Raw genomic sequence first — 25,746 nt, forward strand, 5'->3', positions numbered from 1 at the left:
CATTTTCATAAATATTGTTTAATATCCAAAGACAATTCTAAGCAAAAGATAAAGAATTAAAAACTTACCCAGACCCAATATCTGCACCAACAGCTGCAAAATGTCCAATTCTAGTTGCCCTATAACTGCATTAGCCACTGGTGAAAGCAGATTGAAGAGCAGATATGGAAATCAGAACCCTGCCTCAAAAATGAAAGAATAAAAAAATTAGTTTATGAAAGATATGGTACCAAATTTTAGTTCTAAACATGGCACTGTACACGACTATTTTAGTCATACTGTATTGCACTATTACTAATGCTGGGATTGGTTTCAAATTAAATTACTATCTGTAACAGAACCTAATACAAAAATGTTTTTTCTATTTTAAAATTGTGGGTAATGAGATTCAATTCAATGGTAGATTGTAATATGCTATTCCCTTTTCATAACAAGAAAAATATAGATAAAATTTTACATATAATATATATTTCATATTTATAATGCACTGAATATGCCAACAGTGGATCCAAATGTTTTGCAGTTCCAACAAAATGGGTGATTCAAGTTTCCTTTGTAAAATATTCTGGTTAGAAGGGCATAAGTCAGAGGACTAGGCAACAAAGAAAACTATAGAATATTGGGAAAAATAATATGATAAAAAAAGTCTAGGGCTTTAACATATGTTAAAATGTAAAATGAAAGACACGGTTCTAAAAAACTAAATGTAAAATCAAATCCAACAACAGCTTGTTGAAAAACTGATACATGGACACTGACAAAATGGGAAAAATTCTAGGGTAATAGGAACAAAATGGGTTATTCTAACCTCCAAACAAGTCAATGTATTTGGTATAACATTACACAAAATTAATAGAATATCCATACTTTGAAGGTTTCTGGTTAAAGGAATATCAAATGAGGAGCTTCTATGCCTGAAATACTTAACAGAATGCAAAGTGAATGAAGCAACACTGACAAACATACTAGAGGAAAACATGCTGCAGTCTGCAAATCAAAGATTAACACTTAGGAGTGTGTGATCATCGCAAAACAAAATTCAATATTTTCTGGGACTTTAATGATAACGATGATTATGATATTTTGTATCCTTTAAAAACACTTGTCAAAGGAGGACATTAACTGTAGATTAATGGAAACAGTTAAGGAAAACAGGTCTTATTTACTTAAAACTGAAGTAAAACAACAAAAACATTAAAATCACCAGTTAAAGTAGTACTGAGAGTGAAAGTATGAGAAAACCATTTCAAAGTGACCTACAGGATTTACACAAAAAAGTCCAATAAAACTATCATGAGAACATTTTATACAGACACCCTTAATGCAAACAATATATGAATCCAAAGAGAATAAAATTCTAATTATAATTGAACTACAGTGCATGAACATAAATTTCAGTCTGGATAAACAAAGGTGAATTGTAAGGTGAATAGTGCAGCACACAAGCAAGAACAAAAACTGAACATATTGTACTATAGTATAAAAGTCCAAAGTTCTGCCACACACTGCACACGAAAAAATAAACATAGCATTTGTAAACAAGTTCTGTTATATATTACACAACGATACCAAAAAAAAAAAAGCCTTTAACATTTTAAACAAAATACCAACTTTAAGTTCTGTCCAATATTGAAGAAAAGATATCACAAAAAATAAAACCATTGTAAAATTCTACTGAAGAAACTTCAAGTTGTGTAACAGAGACACCAGTCTGTCCATAGCATCTTGCTACAAAGCAGCACGGTTACATATACATAAAATTTCCTCTGGTTCTGAAAGCCCCCTCAGAAGGGCTGCTTGAGGCAGGGATTCACATGTACATTTTTGCAAGTTTCCCTAATTTGGGGAAAATGTACTCCTTGTATTTTCCACCGCTCAAATGGATTTATATAACTGCCCACCTCAGGTATTATCAACTACCTCATGATCTCTTTTTCAATGGTAGTGAGCAGAGTCTCCTCTGAATTCCTGTGATTTTTACACAGCTGCCAAAAGACTACCCCCGCCCCTCTTTTTTTGCTCCATTCCTTGTATCATTACCTGCTACAACTTCTGCAGCCATAGAGTGAGCTGAAGCAGTTGAGAAGCCTGGGGTAGGAGTCAGGACCATCTTACTCTGTCACTAAAGCAATGAGTTCTGTCATAGCTACTGTTGTAATATTATTGTACAGGTTTTGGAACAGTGGGTCAACTACGAATGCCAGACTCTAAAGCTCGTCCACACAGTCTTCTGTGTATTTGGTGTTCAGATACATTAGATTGGCTTGTTTGATCTTTTGGGGTAGGTCTGTATCACTGCAAGGACTTCAGTGTTGAATAAGGTCAACACAGGTTTTAAATAAGAAACGGTTACAAGTTGCTCAACTGAAAGAGTATCTGTGAAGTCCAGAAGGAGGTTAAGTGCTTTATTTACTGCCTCCAGCACCTCAACCTCTTGCCATGTTGGAACAGGATACCTGTGCTTTTTTTCTGCATTCAACACATGACGAGTAGCCTTTTCTTGTTCAATAAATCTGTCTCTTAAAATCTCATGCTTTCCAAGAAAACAATAGTAAATGCCCTGGGTATTTATTAGCCCTTTCTCATGCTAATACAGGAGATTCCATGCTTAATCAGAAGTGTGTGTGTGTGTGTGTGGGTGGGTGTGTAGAATATTCTGATCATTCAGTATCCCTGGTCACAGATCACCGTCCACAAAAAAATACGCACAATTCCTGCATTTCCCTCCATAAAAAGGATCATTCTTTCAGAAAATGGGACTCTTACCCTTCCTAACGTAGATCGTCCTTCAATGAAACACTGCCAATAAGGAATATCAGAAGCTACTGTGTGGCATTTGGTCAATGTTGAACTAAAATGTCATGGGGTAAAAAAAAGGGATGTACATCAGCTATGAACAAATGCTTTCTAATAAACTCAGCTTTTGAGAAAAATCTGTGGTGGGAGGGATAGAAAGAGCTGTAGAGGCAAGTAGCCCGAGTTGGGGTGGGGGGTAGGGGACAGAAGATGGGATTTCAGTGCAAGTTTTTTCTTTCAATATTTTAAAACAAGTACTTTGGAATCAATGGTCCCCAACCAAGATGGCTTGCCAAATATGTTGCCATTAGGCATATGCAAACGCGCACAATAGGCATATGCTTCTTATGGATATAGTAATCTCTGCAAAGTGATTATTTTCAAATACAGGTCAAATTCCGTTATAAAAAATATCTTTAACATTTTCAACAGTTTTCATTACAACAAAGTATTTTTATGGTCCCAACTGTATCCCCATATGACACGAGTTCATAGAAATATCTTTATTACGAAGTACATTCAGCACTTTCATTATAACGAAGTGCCCAAAAGACCTTGAAATGCCAGAATGAACCATCCACAGAGCAGTCTGTGGCCGCAGCTCAGTTGTGCACAATGATCCCCAAACAAACATTGTAATTTTTTTTCTTCTTTCTTCAAACTTTCCTCGTACTGTTTTTTTTTTTGCACTTTTTTCTCCTGCGGTCTTCAGTGATACCTTTTGCTTATTGCTTGTCAACATTTAAAAAACATCCATTGGAATTTAACTCATTGTCACTCTCCTAGAAACGGTAGACATTTAAAAAACAATACCTCGACTGTGGCAAAAAAAAAAAAAAAACAACCAAAAAATCAAAGATGTTGCCAGTGAATTCGGAATTTCGCCATTGACTCTGTCAACTTTCTTGAAAGACCGAGCAAAAAAAAAAAAAGAAAAAAAAATCTCGGGTTGCAAACGTATGTGAACTGCTGGATTTGAGGATGTCGAAAAAGCAGTTGTGGTTCAGAGATGATCAATCAAGAAACATTACTATTAATGCGGCACTCATTCAAGGTAAATGTGAGGTTTGGAAACTGTCTTGGGACTTCCCCTAACAGGAAGATACGCTGAATCGCGTCATGCATTCCGATCTTTGCATCTATGGAAGGCTGTTGCAGGGACAACAGCTGGCTCAAAGATATTCTGCGTCTCTTAGCCAAAGCAAACAGAAAATATTATCGATGGCTGATGCAGCCCGACTGCTGTATCTGTGTATAGCAGAATGGCAGATCACTCTACAATAAATAAGTGTGCCGTTCCTGTTTCAAGCCGAATACAGGTAGTTTTCCTAAAGTACTGAGACTCAGCCTCGTGTTTTGGGGTGCAAGACAGGGACTTATAGCGTGACCCCGATCTTTTATGATTTGCTTCTGTGTCACTTCACTGCAGTGCTATGAGCCCATTTTTGCCCTGCCCCGGCAATGTACAGTACAAACAATCTTCCATAGACGCTGCAATCGCGTTTCGGGAAAGTGTATTATCGCAAGGAAATGCTGAGAAAAATATTTATCAGCATAACTTGTAGGCAGGAGGAGATTAAAATGAACACAAAAGAAGCTATTGAAATGATTGCAAATGCCTGGGCGCAAGTTGAAGAAAGCACTATAGTAACAAATACAGACTCTCATTAAAACAAAATTTTCGTTATAACAAAACATCTTTTAGGTCCCTGGGAGCTCGTTATAACGGAATTTGACCTGTACGTAATTGGTTCAAATAGATTTTTTTTTGATCCGACAACTACAGGGCTCCGTACTAGATCAATTTCACTTAAATTACATTTTATAGAGGAACCCATATTATTCACCAATGGCAATATGCAGCTTATGTCCAAACAAGGAAGCCTCTTCCAATTGTTAATCTGTATTACAGTACACCGACAACAACAGCCTCGCTGTCAGTCGTCATGCGAACCATGCAGTCTTCTTGCAGTGACCAGGATGTCAGCACATCTTTCAGATTTTGCGCAATGATGTTGCTTGTGCGTCTACTAGGAAGAAGAATGTTTCTAAACAACTGCTTTACAGATGTCATATTTCATTGATGAAATGCACAGTTAATGAGTGTATAGCTTGAATGTTCGGCCTGAACATTAATTCGTTGTTATAGCAAAATGTGAAACCTTCTGCAGTTTATGCATTAGAGCTTGGGGACATGAATCATTCAATTTAAAGTTTCTTGGGTCTAAAGTATTGAAAAGTTGCTTGAAATCATCCCTCGCAACTGCCTGAATTGGCACAATCTCTTTTGAGATGAAATTGGTGACAGCATTTGTTACATCATGCCATCTGTTACTTTTCTTGTAGTATGGCGCTTTTTTGCAGAATGATTCTACTAAAGTCTGCCGAGTGTGTTTTTGTGCTTGTACCTTGGGTGACTCAGTCTTGTGGTGGACAGCCGACTCCTGAAGCTTTTCATATTTATCATTACCTGTGAGGTGGTTAGTTTGCAGATGGTGAAACAAGTGAGTTGTCTAGTCATTGTTAATGGCAACTGACAGTTTGCAGATTTATGTCTTTTGAGCAACAGTCTTTTTCAAAGCCAAACCACCTCCACGTGAGTGAGGATGATCGTCTTGCAATTAAAGTACAACGACTAAGATTATGAAGCTGTTTTAACCTCTGGAGTGGTTTGTGCATTCATTTTTTGTCAACTATGCTAGCTTAACTTGTGGTGCTCTGACCATGCATGCCTATGCACTTGCTTTGCTCATTTGCAGTACTTTTATCCTGTTAGGTTACATGAGACAGTGAATGTGTGGACTCTCAGGGCATGTTTGCGATTGTTTTTTGCAAAGCAAGTGACATACTCGATTGTTTTAACAATGTGCAAGCTGAAATTATTAAGATATTATCGTAGATGATACATATCGCATACTCCTAATAATCACAACAGCTGGCTGGAGTAGACTAAAGCTATGCTCAACACTATGACATTTTCATTTAAAGACAAATTCACTCTTTCCAGTGAATTCTCAAGCATATAATATTAGATTAGACACCCTACCTTTTATCATTGCAGAAGAGTTTAAATACATAGGGGTAAACATCACAAGTAAAATCAAGCTCTTTATCAACAAAATTTTACTGTCTGCATGGAAAAAATTAAGCAAGATTTGCATAGATGGTCAACCCTTCATCTTACTCTAGCTGGAAGAATTAACACGATTAAGATGAATATTCTTCCTAAGCTTTTTATTTCAAAACATTCCAATATACATCAATAAATATTTTTTATACAATTCAACTATAACCTCATTTATTTGGAATTCAAAACATTCAATATCCAAATGGCGACCCTAAAAAGACCCAAGGCAGAAGGTGACATGGCTCTATCCAATTTTCAGTTTTTACTGGGCAGCAAACATACAAGCTATAAAAACAGACACAAATAGATGAACATACACAGGCCTGGGGCCTCACGTATAAACGGTGCGTACGCACAGAAATGTTGCGTAAGAACTTTTCCACGTTCAAATCGCGATGTATAAAACCTACACTTGCCGTAAAGCCACGCACTTTTTCACGGTACCTCATGCCTTGTCGACGCAAGTTCTCCGCCGGTTTTGCAAACTGGCGGCACCCAGCGTCAAAGCAGTGCTACTGTTCTTGTGTGATTACTCATTATTTTCATGACGCGGCTTTATAAATACACAGAAACTAACCGCATATTGTTTATTAGTGTAATGCATCTGATTGTAATTAACTCGTAACAATATAATGGTCCAGGGAACAGCCATAGTATTCCAAATGCCATAACTGCTTTAGCGTTGTTACTCTCACTGCACCTTCTTCTTCTTTCAGCTCCTCCCATTAGGAGTTGCCACAGCGGATCATCTTTTTCCATATTTCTCTCACTGCACCACTCAGAGTATTTATATCACTGTATCTGAGTGTGAATCACAGCAGCAGCTGATCGGAAAGAGAATTATCGGTATACGGCATTAAGCACACGCTGTCTCTGCCACGCAAAACGCTTTCAAAGCCTTTCCTGTACGGACCTCGCGGTTCAAAACAGTTTAATCCCAAGAACTTTAAATGCAGCCAATCAATTGCTCCTTGTAGAACTGTTTGTACTTATAAGTACAATCACCCCACTGTAAACTTGCACTATAGTTATAATATCGCACAACCTGAGCCACTTTATAAAGCGCGTATTTACATATGATGACGATATCATTTTTAAGGTGAAATGCAGCAAAATATGTTTGTTAAATTATACAGATAAAACTTTAACTTCATTTAAATAATCTATATTCTTCACTGGGAGTGTCTTTAAGGATAGAATAATTAAACATGTACTACTAAGATATTTCAATGTTCTTTAAACGCTTTGAAGAATCGGCGCTAAGCTTACAGATGGCTTAACGTCTATTACAGAGCTGATTGTACGGCGATCGGTTACTTGGGGAAAGAAAAAGCAATGACTGCAGTGACAGCTACGCCAATATATATTGAATATAAAACAGAAAGATAAAATAACAACACAGCTAAAAACGCAGCGACAAATTTCGGCAAAAGTTAAATGCTTGTGTCATGAGCACGAGGCGGCTAGTGTCTGCAACATACGTGGCCATCCACCGTGCATGACATTGGCGGGCAAAGGAGCCACCGATTCTTCCTCTGCCCAGTGCCACCACAAGCTTAGAGCCCCTGAGTACTGCTGCAATAAATTATTTCATCAAGTGAAACATGTTTAATAACGTGCTTTAACTCCTATCATCATGAAAATGACATCACGTATACATCTCAGTATTTTAGTTATTCAGAGAGCTGTAATATCACGAATATAATGGGCTCTGTGTCCAGTTGGAGGAAGAGAGCCGGTTTAAGAAGCAAGTAGTAATTCACACACAGAGCACATAGAAAATAAAATACAAAACAAAGCATTTAACGTGCTACTTTAATTACGATGTGATTTAAGAAACTGGTTAATTAAACAATTTTAAGATGAATTTTATGATATTCTACTTTAATGACAAAATAAAACTACGTGATTAAAGTGGAAATGTCGAGATTGAAGTGGACATTTGTGCTTTTTCCCCACCGTGTGGCTTTTTTCTCTGTACCCTAATAAGCTTTCATATGACACTCAGACAGTGGGCTTACAACTCGGCTTTCCACGGCGACTTTGATATGCGACTTCTTTTTATTTCCGGCACTGTGCGATTTTGTTGATGTGAGCTTTCATGTTTCTCAAACACGCTATGCCACTCGATCAACTTCCTTTTGTTGATTATACCACGGCTTATTTGAACAAATAGTATGTTTTTCCTTTGCCTCCACTTGGTATTCGCTGAAATTCTTATGTTTCCCCCCGTGCTTTTCCCATTGTCTTTTCACAGAAGGCTGCGCTTAAGGGCGATTTATATTGATTTGCATATTCAAAGAGGCGTAATTCTGGGAGGATTTGGGGCATTACATAATGCGCGTGCACGAGCGTTAGTTTTCACACTGATCGGGATTTATGTAGCGGAAGAACGTGGAAGTTGGAGTACGCACAGATTCCTGCATCTGGATTTTTCTGTGCGTAAGCACATTTCGGCTTTTGTGCTTACGCCATGTTATAGTGCGAGTTCTACACACGGCGTTATACATGAGGCCCCAGGTCCGCAATAGAAATAAAATGCTGCAGTACTCCTTTATATTCCCTGCTTTGTGCCCCAATAAATGCAAGTTATCGGCAATATACCGATAACCCAATCGTGCTTCACTCAATCACAATACGTATGTAACCAATGTAGAAAGCATTTTAAGATGGAGAGGCTTTTATCTGTGGCACCTCTGCAAGAGAACCCCCTCTTTAACCTTTGCAAACATATGCAGTTTTTAATATCTGGAAAAAATTTGGGATTAACCTGCTTAGAGATCTTCATATAGACAACATCTTTGCATCCTATGAACAATTACATTCCAAATTTAACATTTGAGCTACACATTTCTTTCACGATCTTCAAATTAGGAACTTTGTTAAACAGAATCTGCCAGATTTTCCTCATCTTGCACCCTCATCCATGCTGGAAAAAATATTGCTCAATTTCAAGGACACCACCTCTGCAATATATAAAATTATTTTACAGTCCCTCCCTTTCAAAGATCCAAGAGGACACTGGGAAAAAGGTTTCTCACTCAACATATCAGAAAAGAAGTGGAAAGTAGCAATGCAGAGAATTCACACGAGCTCCATATGCGCAAAGCATACAATTATTCAACTCAAAATTATACATCAAGCAATTCTGTCTCGCCTAAGACTCTCCAAAATGTTTCCAGGGCAGGATCCAACCTGCGAACACTGCAATCAAGTCCCAGCCTCACTGGGTCACGTTTTGGGCCAGCACCAAATTAACATCATTCTGGACCAAAATTTTTAATTACCTTTCAGACAGCCTTGGTGTCACAATACCGCCTAACCCATTAACAGCGGTGTTCAGTGTTCTTCCAGATAGGTGTAAAGTGGAGAAGGACAAACAAACTGTGATTGCATTCACTACACTAAGAGTTCCTAAACTTTTTTCGGCCGCATATCCTTTTTCCAAAACCTTTTAAAACCGTCGACCCCCTAGTCTTTACTTTACTTACTCAAATACATAAATTTTTACAGTGCCCGATATTAAATATTTCACTAGATATCAAACTTTATTTTAATCACTTGTAATTAATGATTGAAAAAGATAAAAGGACCACGGAATATGGCATTATCTTGTGCAACATTTAATATTGAAACTTGCACTAATGAAAATTAAAGCAAAAAATACGAGCAGAGTTTTTTTTACATTTTTGACATTTATGAAATACTAGCAAAATACCCGCACCTTGCAGCGGAGAAGTAGTGTGTTAAAGAAGTTATGAAAAAGAAAAGGAAATATTTTAAAAATAACGTAACAGGATTGTCAAAGTAATTGTTTTGTCACTGTTATGAGTGTTGCTGTCATCAAGGATTTGATTATCAATATTTCTTTCAATCGGGTTCGTATTTGGAGGATGTGTTGTGTTCAAGTGACATTCCGTGTTTGTCAACCGTTGTAAAGATAACAGGTTTCATTTATCGAAGTGTTCACTACCCAAATCGCTACTCGTGAATCTAAGATGTTTAACAGGTACTCCTGGTATTAAGTTGTGGATTTGCCTGCGAGTATTTAACAACAGCGTGTCTAACTAGTGGATTTTTCTGCGAGCATTTGGTGGCAGTGTCACGAAGTTGTTTTCATCTAGCTGCATCAGAAAATGTACCACGAAGTCTGACATGCCTCCTTTTTACTGTTTTCTCACAGCTTGGATTGCTGCTGTCATAATCGGTTTGAGTTTCATGGTTTGTTTCAATTACGTTAGTATTTGCAGGACTTGTGTTGAAGTGACATTCGGCATCTGTCAAGCGTTGTAAGCATACAACCGGCTTCATCGATAACTTCGCATCCAGCTTTTGAGAGTTGAAACATTCATAAACATCAAAGTGTCCACTACTCAAATCATCATCTGTGAATCTAAGATGTTTATGAGCCTTTGGCGGTTCCCCAAAGGTGTAACATATTTGGCCATTTCGGAAGACTTGAAAGCGACAAGCGAACAATTCAGCGGCAGCCATCAACTCACATGCAGAACCATAGGTGAAGGGCTTAAGCATTTCACTCTTATAGTGCCCCTGTGTAGTATAATTATCTCCTGTACCGTCATCAGTCCACACCTTGAACCTGTCCCAGTCATTCAATACATAAGACACAATGTTCCTCCTGATATCAAGATTGAGCCTGATATGGCCGTGCAATATGTAACACAGAGAATGTAAAAGGCAAGCAGTATCTCTGGGCATGGAAACCACTCGGTAAGTGACAGTTCTTTGATCGATGGTGATCACCTCGATAGACATCTTACTACCCAAATTGCTACTCATGAATTTAAGATATTTAACAGACATTCCCGGTATTAACTTGTGGATTTGCCTGTGAATATTTAGTGGCAGCGTGTCTATTAACTCGTGAAATTGCCTGCGAGTATTTAGCGACAGTGTCTCTATGACCTTGTGGATTTGCCTGCGAGTATTTAGCGACAGTGTCTCTATGACCTTGTGGATTTTTCTGTGAGTATTTAGACACAGCATGTACTGACGGCCTTATATGGGCAGGCAGCCAACTACGCGGGAGGCGTGGTGATGGGGGATGCAACACCGCCTCACACAGCGACCAAGCTGCAGGCTATGGATGTATATATGTACGTAAGTAGGATTCAATTATGACCCTTATGCGTAGAATTTCATAATGAAACCTACTTAACTTTTGTAAGTAACCTGTAAGGAATGAGCCTGCCAAATTTCAGCCTTCTACCTACACGGGAAGATGGAGAATTAGTGATGAGTGAGTCAGTCAGTCAGTCAGTGCTTTGCCTTTTATTAGTATAGATTATATGTAAATTCAAAATAAGTACAAAAAACAAAGTATGTACTTACTTTAAACAGATGGTTTTTGTTCAAACTCGAATAAACTTTGTCCTCGGATTTTCTTTTTCGTAGTACTGCTCCTCAATAAGTAATTCTATTCAAAGTTCAAATCACAAATAAGTACATGTCACATCAAACAAACCAATTTATAGGGTTTTATGAAAGCATGACCATACAAGACTAATAGATTCTGCTAATATCGAATATCCGTCGTCTTGTCCCATCACGAGCAAGTGCGGACATGCAACAGTTTTTCATGTCCACATTTGCTTTGATACGTTCGAGAAGACAATGCACAGACATGTTTATGCTACATGTATTTTCACGCGACTCTTAATGACACATTTTACCTTTTCGTTCGCAAGTTTGGTATGTAATGTGTTTTTATCAATAAAATGTTTTTTTGAATTATTTTACTTCTTAATTAGATACCTTTTGGAATCAGATATTTTGAAGTAACAAACAAATAGCATATTTAGGGCGTCTTTTTGCTGTAGTCGACCCCCAAATGTTTTTTACTGAAACTATCGACCCCTAAAAAGTTCAAATCAACCCAAGGGGTCGATATGGACCACTTTGGGAACTCTTGCACTATGCTCTTGGCACGCAGACTTATTTTGCTGAACTGTAAGAATCCTAACTCTCCTCTTTTAAGTCAGTGGGAAACCGATGTGTTATACTATTTGAACTGGAAAAAATCAAATACAGTACTCAGTTAAGAGGATCTGTACAGATTTTTTTCAAAACATGACAGGATCTAATCAATAATATTTTAGAATAAGCTCTCAAAGCACAGAGAAAGCAATTATTTCCGCATTTCTTTTTCTTCTCCATTCATCTCTATTGGCCTATCAAACTCATCATTGGCCATGCTCTCTCTCTGGGGTGGGGGTTGACTTGTTCTCAATCCAATTTTTTTGTAAAAATGTATCAATTTGTATGAAATGATTACAATAAGATTCATTTAAAAAAAATCCATCTACACTAGCATTTTCATATTATAAGAAAATATCCCTGTCAACACTAAAATTACTGAAAATACATAGGATGTAGTTGTTCATATACACTGGCCATGAAAGTACAGTACAGCTGCTGGCAAAAGGATTTATCAAGTAACAGTAGTGACCTGTAAATTATTGGCATTCTGTAAATGCATGAAGCATTCAAACTGTAGGAAATACAGCTTAGATGCATAGAGGTAAACAACACAACAACTGTATAGTAAGCAACTCTTCTATGTCTGCTTCTGAACTATGGTTGTGAAAAGTATCAAAGTATCTCCAAGTACAATTGTACATTTTTTAAGCTGTTTCAGTACTAATTTTTCATAGTAATCACTTCTGTAGTATACATTACGAATGCACTTCCAGATCACTTTACTTTTGACAACTCAGCCTCATAGGCTACCAGCAGGCCTGGCTATAGTTGCAGCCCCATTTGCACTCACAAGGGTCAGTAAAAGAACAATTTCAGCAGCATTACAGCCTTCTCCAGCACACTTAAGTGATGAAGAGGGCAGCAAGAGTGGTGTCTGGAAATACTTTGGTAGCTAGGCATCTAACTTCTAAATATCAGAAACATTAGTAAAAGCCTGTAAACTGTTGCATTTGAACTAGTGGTGTGATGTTCGTTTCTTTTCTACAGATAAAAACCTATTTTTTTAAGTTATTTTAACACTTCATGTATTAAGAATGGGGCCTGAAACTTTTTTTAAAAAACCAGCAGGCCAGTTTTATTCTTCAATACAGGCTGAACTGTGGGATGGTGATTAAGGTAACAGTTGATTGGATATGAATGGCTGCAACAGCCACTTCACGGATGGGGTCTGCATTGATGCAGCAGTGTGGGTACATATTCTTTTAAATGGCATCACAAAAAACACTGCTCTGCACAGCAATTGCAGGAAATAAACTTCTTTACAGAACTTTAATCTTACTGTTTACAAAAGATTACAACTACTTGAACCATTGGCATTTAATGCCTAAAATTTATATGTAATTTCATCTAAGATTTCGGCACATACAGAGCTGCACACTGTTTTTAATAAATCTGAGCTACATCACACAATGTATTTGGTATTGAATTTCAATACTTTTCTTGGTAACGTATCTGTGTTTGAAATTAGTATTGCGACAACCTTAACCTGAACATTAAATTATTTTGATTGAATTGTCAATATCCTTCCACTGTTTGCCTCTTGTTAGTGTGCACAAATTTTTCATGGCTTTACTCAATTGGACTCTTAAAAACTTTCTGCCTTACCTCTACAACTAATGTTTCAAGACATCATTGCCTTTCAAAACAGAGTAAATATTTTATGTTTTGTTTGAAGTTGATATTTCTTCCAAAAGATAACATGTTAACATTTTTGCTTTTGTTTAATTTTTCTGTTAGTAAAATGTTAATAAATGCTGGCGTATTTTCATTAAATCTAACATTGGTTACAAATGTAACGTCAAAGAAAACAAAAAGATGGGTAATTTTTACCTTAGGCAAAACTAAACCATCAAATTAACCAGGACTGAAACTAAAATGCAGCATTATATCACTCACACATAGGTATGATCCATTTCTGAAATATGGATGGCAGTTTGAGCATGACCATTTGCCAGTTTGACCCCATTATAATCTCTTTTAACCAGATGACTGCTGAGAGCTGTTAGATTAAATCAATATTTATCAATTCTTTGACGTCTATTCAACTTTTCTTTTTTTTTAAAGTAGCTGACAAAATCTCCTAGTTCATAAAGTTGAACGATTTTCCCAACAAAAGAAAAGTGATGTGTAAACGATTAACAGTTTGTTTAGACTACACTGTTTTATACCTGTATATTGTAGGACAAAGTGGGGATTGACTGTTTTGTTAGGCTTTAGTGGTAGACCAGGTCTGCTAAGAAAGCACATTTAACAAGGATACAGGTTTTCCAGCTGTAACTTTTCCAACTTTTGTTCCAAACTAAGTGACTGAACTCCAGCTTGTACCACGATCTGCCTGGACTTAATCTGATAACAAAGGTGTGAATCAGAGTTGCACTGTCATCTCTCCTGAGGACCTGTTTGGAGACTTCTTGGGCCAGAAGGTGCAAAATGAGCTCAAGCAAGAACAAAGAGTTAGAATTCAAGGAATGACAACTCTGATGGACAGGAGAACTCACCTATGAAGACACAATGATTTTGTACCTGGAAGTGACTTTAATCCAATCAGTAGAAGCTATGCATTTTCTTAAAACTAATTACACTCATCCCATCCGGGATATTCTCTGGACATTCTCACTGAACTCTCTGGGGGATCTCTCAGAGAGGTGGAACTTCTGAAACTAAAAGCTGATGACCCGTTTTCTGTTTGGAGAGTTGAGAAATAACCTCTTTCTCTTTGTGGATCAGAAAATAAATAACTTCTCTGCCAGGCCAAGCTGTGGGCTGAAAAGGTATATGAAAAGCCATTGCTTGAAGATGGGAACTTCTGTAAGTAAACTCTTGTGTCAAAAAGTAATGTTTATCCCCCAAGTTACAGAAGACACAGCAATGGGCCTAACAGCAGAAAACAAGCTGATAAAGCAGCATCACAGAACATCATAAACAAAGGAAAATGCATCAAGGAAAAGAGTATACTGCCAAAGCAAGAAGAATACTCCACTTGAACCCTGAGCAGCAACAAAATCTACATGACATTAGACATCACCTTTAAAGGCTTGGTATTGTAAAACTGTATCTCCGTACCAAGATAAATTAGAACTCAAGATAGCAAATGAACAGCCATCCTGTGCGTTATGTTTGGAATACACTTAAAGGCTAGAAACCAACCTCGTAGAGAAGACAAATGAAAGGTAAAGGAGACTTATCAAATTACTTGATTAATTACTAGTATTCCTGAAGAAAAGAATGATAACTAACCAAGTTAATTTTCCCATTTCAAACATTTCCATCCCCGTAGGAAAATACTGAATATCAAATATTACTTCATACAAGATCATCAAGTTTACAATACCAATCAACTATTAGCATTAAGCACTGAAGTTTATAATAAAAAAACCCCAAATGAAATAAAAATAGAAAAAAATTAACAGAGAGAACCAAGCCACAATGGACAAAATGAAGTGTGATTTTTTTTTTCCTATTGCCAATTTAAACAGTGTTTTCCAGAATATGATAAAAACAGAACAGGACGGTGCTTGAGTGAGTATAAATTAATAGTAACTTTAGATTTTTGTTGGTAAACATATATTCAAACCCACTATATAATGAGGAAGTACTAATTATAGGCTTTGATGCCTATGCACAGTTAAGTTTTTTAGCTTTGAATGAATGAACTTTACATCATCTTTACTCAGAACCAATATTGGTGATGACCTGTACTATGGAATTCTGCTTCATTCCCTTCCACATCAATACCAACAATTGTAGATGCTTTCTACACTGCATGCTGTACATTGTTCACTATATTTTATTATTTAATCCGTTTTCCGTACAATGCTTAAAATGTTCAATTCATTGTGCGTGCAATGTAAACGTGCAGCATCTAATCATCTTTGTTTGTACTAAGTTATAGTAAAACATAGTTCAGCCATAAAGCCATATTAAGAAAATTAAGTAGTAATAAAAAATATTATAATACTGCATTCTCCCCTTCTCATATGAACATACAACTTATGGTATACTAGAAAACAAATTTTTTTTTTGTTCTTTATTTCTCCTTATATAATTTCTTGTATTAGGAATTTGTTAGTTTTCGCATACCCCTTGGGGTCAGAGCGCAGGGTCAGCCATTGTACAGCACCCCTGGAGCAATTGGAAGACATTTTTTTTTTTTTTTTTAAAAAGCCAGTTACTCCTCTATGAACCCCAATTGGAAAAAGAATTGTTGCTCTACATAAAGATGGCCAAGGCTATAAGAAGATTGCCAACACCCTGAAACTGAGCTGCAGCACAGTGGCCAAGACCATACAGCGGTTTAACAGGACAGGTTCCACTCGAAACAGGCATCGCCATGGGCGACCAAAGAAGTTGAGTGCACATGCTCAGCGTCATATACAGAGGTTGTCTTTTGAAAATAGATGTATGAGTGCTGCCAGCATTGCTGCAGAGGTTGAAGGGGTGGGGTGTCAGTCTGTCAGTGCTCCGACCGTACGTCGTACACTGCATCAAAATGGTCTGCATGGCTGTCGTCCCAGAAGGAGGCCTCTTCTAAAGAAGACGCACTAGAAAGCCTGCAAACAGTTTGCTGAAGACAAGTAGATTAAGGACATGGATTACTGGAACCATGTCCTGTGGTCTGATGAGACCAAGATAAACTTATTTGGTTCAGATCGTGTCAAGTGTGTGTGGTGGCAACCAGGCGAGGAGTACAAAGACAAGTGTGTCTTGCCTACAGTTAAGCATGGTGGTGGGATTGTCATGGTTTGGGGCTGCATGACAGATGCCCGCACTGGGGAGCTACAGTTTATTGTAGCTGTGAGATACTGAAGCAGAGCACGATCCCCTCCCTTCAGAAACTGGGCTGCAGGACAGTATTCCAACATGATAACAACCCCAAACACACATCCAAGACGACCACTGCCTTGCTAAAGAAACGGAGGGTAAAGATGCTGGAATGGCCAAGCAGGTCTCCAGACCTAAACCTTATTGAGCATCTGTAGGGCATCCTCAAAACGGAAGGTGGAGGAGCGCAAGGTCTCTAGCATCCACCAGCTCCAAGATGTCGTCATGGAGGAGTGGAAGGGGATTCCAGTGGCAACCTGTGAAGCTCTAGTAAATTCCATGCCCAAGACAGTTAAGGCAGTGCTGGAAAATAATGGTGGCCACACAAAATATTGACACTTTGGGCACAATTTCGACATTTTTCACTTAGGGGTGTAGACTTTTGTTGCCAGTGGTTTAGACATTAATGGCTGTGTGTTGAGTTATTTTGAGGGGGCAGAAAATTTACACTGTTATACAAGCTGTACACTGACTACTTTACATTGTACCAAAGTGACATATCTTCTGTGTTGTCCCATGAAAAGACAATCAAATATTTACAAAAAGGTGAGAGGTGTACTCGCTTTGTGAGATACTGTATATTTTATATATAAATAACAAAGATATTGAGCCTTAGACATTTTAATCTTAATACATAACACATACATTACTATTACTCTGTTCCCATTGCTGCTTGTACAAAACAATTCTTAACAGTATCTCTACTCCAATCATAAAAGGCACAATTCATACTTTATAAATAAAGCCTGCTCTTTCCTTTGTCCAGAACAGTGTTGTAAAAAATGTTACTCAAATTGTTTGAGGAGATAAAATGTAATTTTATTTTATTGTGAAATGATGAAAAAAAAATGTTCATGTGCGGCTTTCAAAGTGGGTGGGTTAATTACAATTAGAAAAATAGTCAGGTTGAGCACTAATGCCTTTATTTCTTGTCTTAAAGAACATTTTCACATTACAAAAGTACGAAGAAAAAAAAAAAATTGAGTATGCCAGCCACACCATTCAGAGCCGTCTGCAGGAATAGGTGGACACCAAAAAACTACAAATAATGAATACCATTTACTTTTTAATCTATAAAAATGCAAGACATACAAAGCTTTAAATTCTTAACGTTCAATGAGACTAGTCCATTACTTTATTGTGAAGAACTAGTGGCAACAAAATGCAGTCTGGTCAACAGAATTAAAACTATGAATCAATCACTGGCTGCATTCAACTGGAAAGTCCATAGCTACAAAGCCCTAAATTTTCAAAAGCAATATGGTGTCTTCCATTTGGAGAATTGAACCTTCAATCATTGTTAGAAAAGCCCAACAGTTTACTCACTAAGTCAATATCACCAAATCACTGAATAGAGTATTTTGCCAAATTTGTATGTAAATGATGAGAAATTGGTAAAAAAAAAAAAAAATTTGTGTACATTGGATTGACCATCCAACACGCTAACCACTTGACCAATGCTGCTTAATCCTTATACTGAAGTCATTTGAAAAGACTTCAACATAAATCAAATTTTTTTTTTTTCCATGAATTTGTCTACATTGGTCTTGAACCTTCGACCATTTGAGCGAAAGTCCAACAAACTAACCACGTGACCAACACCGCTAATTTTTCAAATATATATACAGTGGTGTGAAAAACTATTTGCCCCCTTCCTGATTTCTTATTCGTTTGCATGTATGTCACACAAAATGTTTCTGATCATCAAACACATTTAACCATTAATCAAATATAACACAAGTAAACACAAAATGCAGTTTTTAAATGGTTTTTATTATTTAGGGAGAAAAAAAATCCAAACCTACATGGCCCTGTGTGAAAAGTAATTGCCCCCATGTTAAAAAATAACCTAACTGTGGTGTATCACACCTGAGTTCAATTTCCGCAGCCACCCCCAGGCCTGATTACTGCCACACCTGTTTCAATCAAGAAATTACTTAAATAGGAGCTGCCTGACACAGAGAAGTAGACCAAAAGCACCTCAAAATCTAGACATCATGCCAAGATCCAAAGAAATTCAGGAACACATGAGAACAGAAGTAATTGAGATCTATCAGTCTGGTAAAGGTTATAAAGCCATTTCTAAAGCTTTGGGACTCCAGTGAACCACAGTGAGAGCCATTATCCACAAATGGCAAAAACATGGAAGAGTGGTGAACCTTCCCAGGAGTGGCCGGCCGACCAAAATTACCCCAAGAGCGCAGAGACGACTCATCCGAGAGGTCACAAAAGACCCCAGGACAACGTCTAAAGAACTGCAGGCCTCACTTGCCTCAATTAAGGTCAGTGTTCACGACTCCACCATAAGAAAGAGACTAGGCAAATACGGCCTGCATGGCAGATTTCCAGGACGCAAACCACTGTTAAGCAAAAAGAACATTAGGGCTTGTCTCAATTTTGTTAAGAAACATCTCAATGATTGCCAAGACTTTTGGGAAAATACCTTGTGGACTGATGAGACAAAAGTTGAACTTTTTGGAAGGCAAATGTCCGTTACATCTGGCGTAAAAGGAACACAGCATTTCAGAAAAGAACATCATACCAACAGTAAAATATGGTGGTGGTAGTGTGATGGTCTGGGGTTGTTTTGCTGCTTCAGGTCCTGGAAGGCTTGCTGTGATAGATGGAACCATGAATTCTACTGTCTACCAAAAAATCCTGAAGGAGAATGTCCAGCCATCTGTTCATCAACTCAGGCTGAAGCGATCTTGGGTGCTGCAACAGGACAATGACCCAAAACACACCAGCAAATCCACCTCTGAATGGCTGAAGAAAAACAAAATGAAGACTTTGGAGTGGCCCAGTCAAATTCCTGACCTGAATCCAATTGATATGCTATGGCATGACCTTAAAAAGGCAGTTCATGCTAGAAAACCCTCAAATAAAGCTGAATTACAACAATTCTGCAAAGATGAGTGGGCCAAAATTCCTCCAGAGCGCTGTAAAAGACTCATTGCAAGTTATCACAAACACTTGATTGCAGTTATTGCTGCTAAGGGTGGCCTAACCAGTTATTAGGTTCAGGGGGCAATTACTTTTTCACACAGGGCCATGTAGGTTTGGATTTTTTTTCTCCCTAAATAATAAAACCATCATTTAAAAACTGCATTTTGTGTTTACTTGTGTTATATTTGACTAATGGTTAAATGTGTTTGATGATCAGAAACATTTTGTGTGACAAACATGCAAAAGAATAAGAAATCAGGAAGGGGGCAAATAGTTTTTCACACCACTGTATGTGTGTAATTACAAAAAAGTATAAAGAAATGAGAAATGTCAAGTTGACGTAATTAACTACAGATCCTGGGTCAAAACTGATGAAATACTGCATTGTCACCGGAGATGAGCATGCAGACCAAGTTCAAAGGATATTGGCTCTGTAAAACTAGGTTTAAAAAAAGACTGCAAAATATGAAAAAGACAAAACACAGATAGCAAGTCGAATAATATTGTGAAATAATAATAAAAGCCGTGACTCGCTCACCCCTCCGCTATCATCAGTGTGCCAACAGCACTGACCGTGTACGCATGTTTTACGGTTTAGTTCACTTAGGACTTTTGTATTTATACATTTCAAAGTGCTGTGGTGAAATGCTAGGTGGCTGAGAGCCAAGAGCTTTGTGGCATGAGCTTAACGGAGAGTTCCACCACTGACCACAATAAGTGGCGCACTTCCCTGGTGGAGTCATCTGATCAATCTCTGTACTGGCCTCCACCTTCTATGTGTAGTGTCACCACTACACTTCACCCATTTACAGTGCAAATCCTACCATATCACAAACTGAACTGCTGTGGTCACACAACAAAGCATCTCAACTCGAAGATTTGTGCTGTGATGAGTTGCTGTAGGTGAGCTGTGAACCTGCGGTTCTCTGGTTGAGGCGAACGCTTTGCAGCATGAATAAACTAGATACCTTCATTGATCAGACACGCAGAGCCTGTCTCCAACCACCTTGATATCAACGGATCTCTGTGTGCATCAGCTGCTACCTTTTATGTGCATTTTACCCAAGTTTTCAGCTATTCATGTAGTGTCGGTCTACATTACCTCAGATAATCTTTACATAAAATACAAAAAATAGATAATAGCTAGCTGTTTGATTTTGTAATCTGGGAGCTGTAACTAGCTTATATTTTGTTATGAGCTTTATGCCTGTAGAAATCAATTTTGTATCATTGTTCTGTAACACTTGATTCTAAACACCCACTCAACTGATGATACTAAATTATGCTGACCTATTTTTGTAAGTCACTTTGGATAAAAGCACCTGTTAAGCAAATAAATGTACATTCACTGGCTGGCACTAACCAAATTATTGAAAATTACCAGACTTACATGTTTTACACCTAGAAGATGGTACTAATTACCTTGTTTTCCTATACGCATTCTACTTCTTTTACAAAATGAACAACATAAAAAGTAGGTAAAATCTGCCAAACAGAATAATTCACTGAAGGAATCAAAATGAATATGCAACTCATGTCAACAGACTCATTGTCAATAGTGCTTCCAGTATGAAAGTTTTCATTTGTGTGCAATGGATTGGAATCCTTGAGGGATCATGTTTGCCTTGTACAGAATGCTGCCAAAATAACTTTTTTCTATACCACAATTTCAAACCATGTAGCACAAAATGCTTTCAAAGATATCAGAGCAAACCTTTCAAGAAAAAAGAAAAAAAATAGGTAAGAAAAGGAATTAATAAATGGCAAACCTAAAATAGCACATGTGAATTTATCAATACATTTACATAACAGAGATATACAAATAAAGTTTTTAGTTATAGATTTGTTTCAAATCTCTATTAATAAGCCCAAGGCTATGTTCAGACAGCTAGGGAGGAAGTTTAAAAAAAAAAAAAAAAAAACTCATGCTGCATACCTCCAGAGGTAGAAGCACAGACTATTTCTCTCCATCCAACCTCCAACCACTAAACTGTATTTGATGTCTTTGAGACTGTTACATTATCATTAGTGTAAAGCAGTCTCTACCGCACTAACAAAGAATATAAAATAAAAGCAAATTAACCAGTCCAGTCATTCCTGCAAGCTAAAAATCTTGACAGTAACACATTTACAATGATTTCCATCTTTCTGAATATACAGTTGATGAGAAGAAACAAGACAACTAACATTAGAAAAAGTAAAAAGATGTTCTTAAGATTAATACATGGTTTAGAACCAATTGCAGTAGATGTGTAGATGCAAGGACTGAATTTGGGAACCACTGGACAAGTACCTGTATTTATCAATACCAATAGCTTTAGAGGGTCTGACAGTAGTAGTTTAAACATGAAGTCAGCAGATTATACAGCTTTGATTGACACCTCTAACAATGTAGCACATTTTGAAGAGGAGGTCAAGAGGATGCTGAAATGGTGCCAGAAGCAGCCTCCAACTGAATGTGAAAGAGACAAGAGTTGCTCATTGATTTTAGAAAGAAAGCTGAACCAGTACAACCAAGTCCTCAATGCACAGCAAGTTCTGCGAGTTATTTGTTTCAAGAACCAGGGAACCAAATTTGATAATAGTTTGAACTTTAATGAAAACATGCAATATACCTACAAAAAATGCCAACACTGTATCTATGAACAACAATGAAAATGAACATTTACACATTTTATTTTATACATAAATTAAGAGTGTACCGATTTTTTCTTGGTCTGAGGGACTGTCTATGACTAGTAATAATAAATGTAGGAAAAAACCCACTCTGACGACACTTGCAACAATTGTACAGTAAAGAGCTAAACGAAAAGCAGTTAAGATTGTAAAGTACAAAACACACTGTTTAAACAATTGCTTCCAACTTTTACCATCAGAGAGACAATACTTGTTGCCAACACTTAAAACAAAGAGTGGAAATAGTTGAACAAGGACAAAACTTTTAAATTGCCAAAATTCAATTTTGTTGAAATATGCAACTATTCTATATTTTGTGTATAAATGTCAAGTTGTACTTTATTGCATGACATGTATGTATTTATGTGCTCCTGTATGTTGCCGATAAACAAACAAACTAGCCAACGGCTTAGCATTGAGGACAGTTATGGGGAAGTGCAATTTGTTTCTCATGCACTCTCTTAATGCTTTCTGTGCCACTAATGCCCTTTTGTTCTTCAGTCTTATTGCATGTGTGCGCATGCAGGATATCATCAGGCATGTTATGCACGTGGTCTTTCCTGATGATACAAGGCATGTATATTAAACTGCAGCTCATCCGAAGTTACACGGTGTTTGCTGAAAAGCTTTAACGTGGAAATCTTTTGTGTGTATAGTCCATTGCACCCCCTTGAGCAAGAATAAAAAAAAAAAACACGCCTAACAATGAACGCACGCAAAGATAACCTAAACACGCAGCCCTTTACCCAGAATACGATATACTTAGGGAATGTATATTGCTAGACTTCATTTTTTTATGCATGTGACTCTCTCTTATATGCCGTGGCCAGCTTCCATTTACATAAACAAACCGTTATTCGATGTACTTAACTCAATAGATGGTTCGAATAAATTCAAAGCTAAACAATGCTTAGTGAAGCGTTCTTTAAAAAAACACTTGAGGTTCAAAACAGTACTGCCAGGCGAAAATGTGGACGCACTGCTCTTTTTATGGGAATTTTCAGGTGTAAACGTGCAGGGAAGAGCACGGCTCAAATGCATTGTTTCTCGTCTTGCGGCCCATTAGGGTCCCTCCCCCCACTACCGTCACCAACTCGGACTCTATGCACCAAGTCGCTGAAGCTCACCCTACCTCTAGAATGAAAACGGAAATCAAGCACACTATGATATACCGTTTTCTTCTACGATGCCGTCGAATTTCTTCTCAAAAGAACCTTTAATTCCCTTCTCATTCATTGAAGCCCCCGGCGCCTCTTGACTGCGGAGCAGGCCGCTTCCGCCGCGTCCTTATCGCGTCACGAGAGCAAGCGCTCAAACGCACGCGCAGTTTTGTAAGCCTCTGTGCGTGGTCACCACTTCCGGTGGCGGACTCTGCCAATCGGGTTGAAGCGGGCGAGGCGCGCTTAGTAAAAGCGCCTAAAAGCAAAGTGAAAGAATTAGGCAACCGAAACTACCACATGGTGAAAGGGTTGAGATTGTAAACAGGTAATACGAGAACATTGCCTTTAAACGTAGGTATATAACTGAGGGTGTTAACCTTTTCGACAGACGGCCGCTCTCTTTTAGAGTAGTTTTATTGTTTGGACTTTTGTCCATGTCAGTTCCAATGTGTTAACCTTGGAAACTGGCAGCTCTTTATCGGCTAGCGTCTGATGAGTGCATGACTATTAATTCAACATGCACAGATTAGAAAATAGTCGTATCAGTATTTCACAATTACTCACCTGGAAAAGGGCAACTGCGTTCCACAGCGCCCCTTCCCGGTGTATATCTAGAATTGCATACAAGGTGGCTATGTACAATAGTACAGTCACCACTGCCCCCAGTTTATATATATATATAAACTAAATATGTTGCGAATTATTTAGTCATCAATATGCTTAATAACATGTTCAAGAATAAACGTCCATGTTTAACAACAACTTAACCACTTTTTATAAGTTCAAAAAAACAGGTAAAATAAAATTGTCTATTTGGTAGCACCGATTTTATTTCAGAAATTCACAAATGATAATATTGAAATTAAAATGTAAGCCTTAAATAGCAATGTTCATTTTAACAAAGTCCTTAAGATAGCCAGGAAGCTTTACAGTCGTACGAGTACTCTTTGTCTGTACAGGCAGTCTGGCCCTCTGACCAGCACAATCCCTAAAGTTGTTCTGTAGCTACAAGGATATACAGTACGTCCTTCTCTCAGCCACTGTTGTCCCTGCATCCCAGAGCTGTCCGAAAACCTTACTAATTTTCTAGAAGAGGGTCCAAGACCCTGTAGTGCCATGAGGTAATATAGAATGTCTATGCCCAGGTAAAAGACATGCTTGGATGTGTCTTTGGTGATATTTCCCAGAATCATTAGCAAGTTTCCTTTCAAATGCCTCTTTTATGCGTTCTTCCCAGGGCACAGTTAATACTATCAGGGCTAGCTGTTTTGAGACCTGTGACAAATAGACAATGTCTGGTCGCAATGTTGTTACTGCAATATGTGCTGGAAAATTTAGTTGCTTGTCTAGATCTACCATTAGCTGCCAATCCTATGCGGTGGAGAGTAGACCCACCGAAGCACTCGGTTGTTGTTCGGGCTGCTCACCTGAATTGATGAATGTTACCTGCTTTCATCCATGGGTAAATGGGGGGTCAGTGGGGCCTGCTGTTCATTATGACTTAGAGGTCTCTCTCTAAAACTGCCTTCAGCACCTGATCATGTCACCAGCAGTAACAACTATCCCTAAGGGCCTTTGGGCAGCAGCTCAGTATACGAGGTGAGATACAACAGTAACCGAATTGTTAAAAAAAAATATTTATTGATGAATTACAGCATTCTAAACATTGTCACCTTCTATCTACTCCCCCTCCCGATCTCTACACCGCTCCACATGTACAGTATCTTCCATTGATTGAAACAGTGTTGGAAGTCTTCTCGCTTGCGGCTCTTCAACCTACTTTCTGTTTTTGTCTTCACTTCATCCATTGAAGAAAAATGTGTTCCCTTCAGGTCACTTTTGATTTTCAGGAACAAGTAAAAATCACAGGGAGCTAAATCGGGTGAATAGCAAGGACAGAAATGTTTTTGGTTAGCCAAAAACTGCTTTACAGAGAAAGAGAACATTCGTGAGAAATTTGATGTTGATTCGCTGTTTGCTTTTTTTCACCCAACATTATTGCAACGACTTGTGTAGTGATTGTTGTGCAAATACTGACTGGGCTATTCACAGGATATACCTAGCCAGTCGTCAGTTTGACAGGGCATGTTGGAGGGGATATAGTTGTGTGATTCACATCCGGCTGACCTCCAGATGGTTTTCCAGAAAAGCCCCAAGCCCAGTCCGGTTATTTTTGTGTCTCACCTTGTATGTTCATGTGTCCCTCTCTCAGAGCAGAGA

The 25,746-nt window shown here is 37.9% G+C and overlaps 1 protein-coding gene across 5 annotated transcripts in view; it reads right to left on the reverse strand.

The window, feature by feature from the left end:
- LOC120525021 (sentrin-specific protease 3-like) overlaps positions 1-23,675 on the reverse strand; it is a 66,214-nt gene extending 42,539 nt beyond the window's left edge. For 2 of the 5 annotated variants that reach the window (XM_039746950.1, XM_039746946.1), the window contains exons 1-2: positions 23,539-23,673; positions 69-179 (exon numbers count right to left, since the gene is read on the reverse strand). The gene's annotated coding sequence lies outside the window, so the exon portion shown is untranslated. Of the gene's footprint in view, positions 1-68; positions 184-23,498 lie in introns of all 5 variants that reach the window. The other 3 variants (XM_039746948.1, XM_039746947.1, XM_039746951.1) reach the window with 3 other exon arrangements.
- Between the last annotated feature and the right edge of the window lie 2,071 nt (positions 23,676-25,746).

The sequence above is a fragment of the Polypterus senegalus genome, chromosome 3, assembly GCF_016835505.1.
Source record: "Polypterus senegalus isolate Bchr_013 chromosome 3, ASM1683550v1, whole genome shotgun sequence".
NCBI classification, from domain to species: Eukaryota; Metazoa; Chordata; class Cladistia; order Polypteriformes; family Polypteridae; genus Polypterus; species Polypterus senegalus.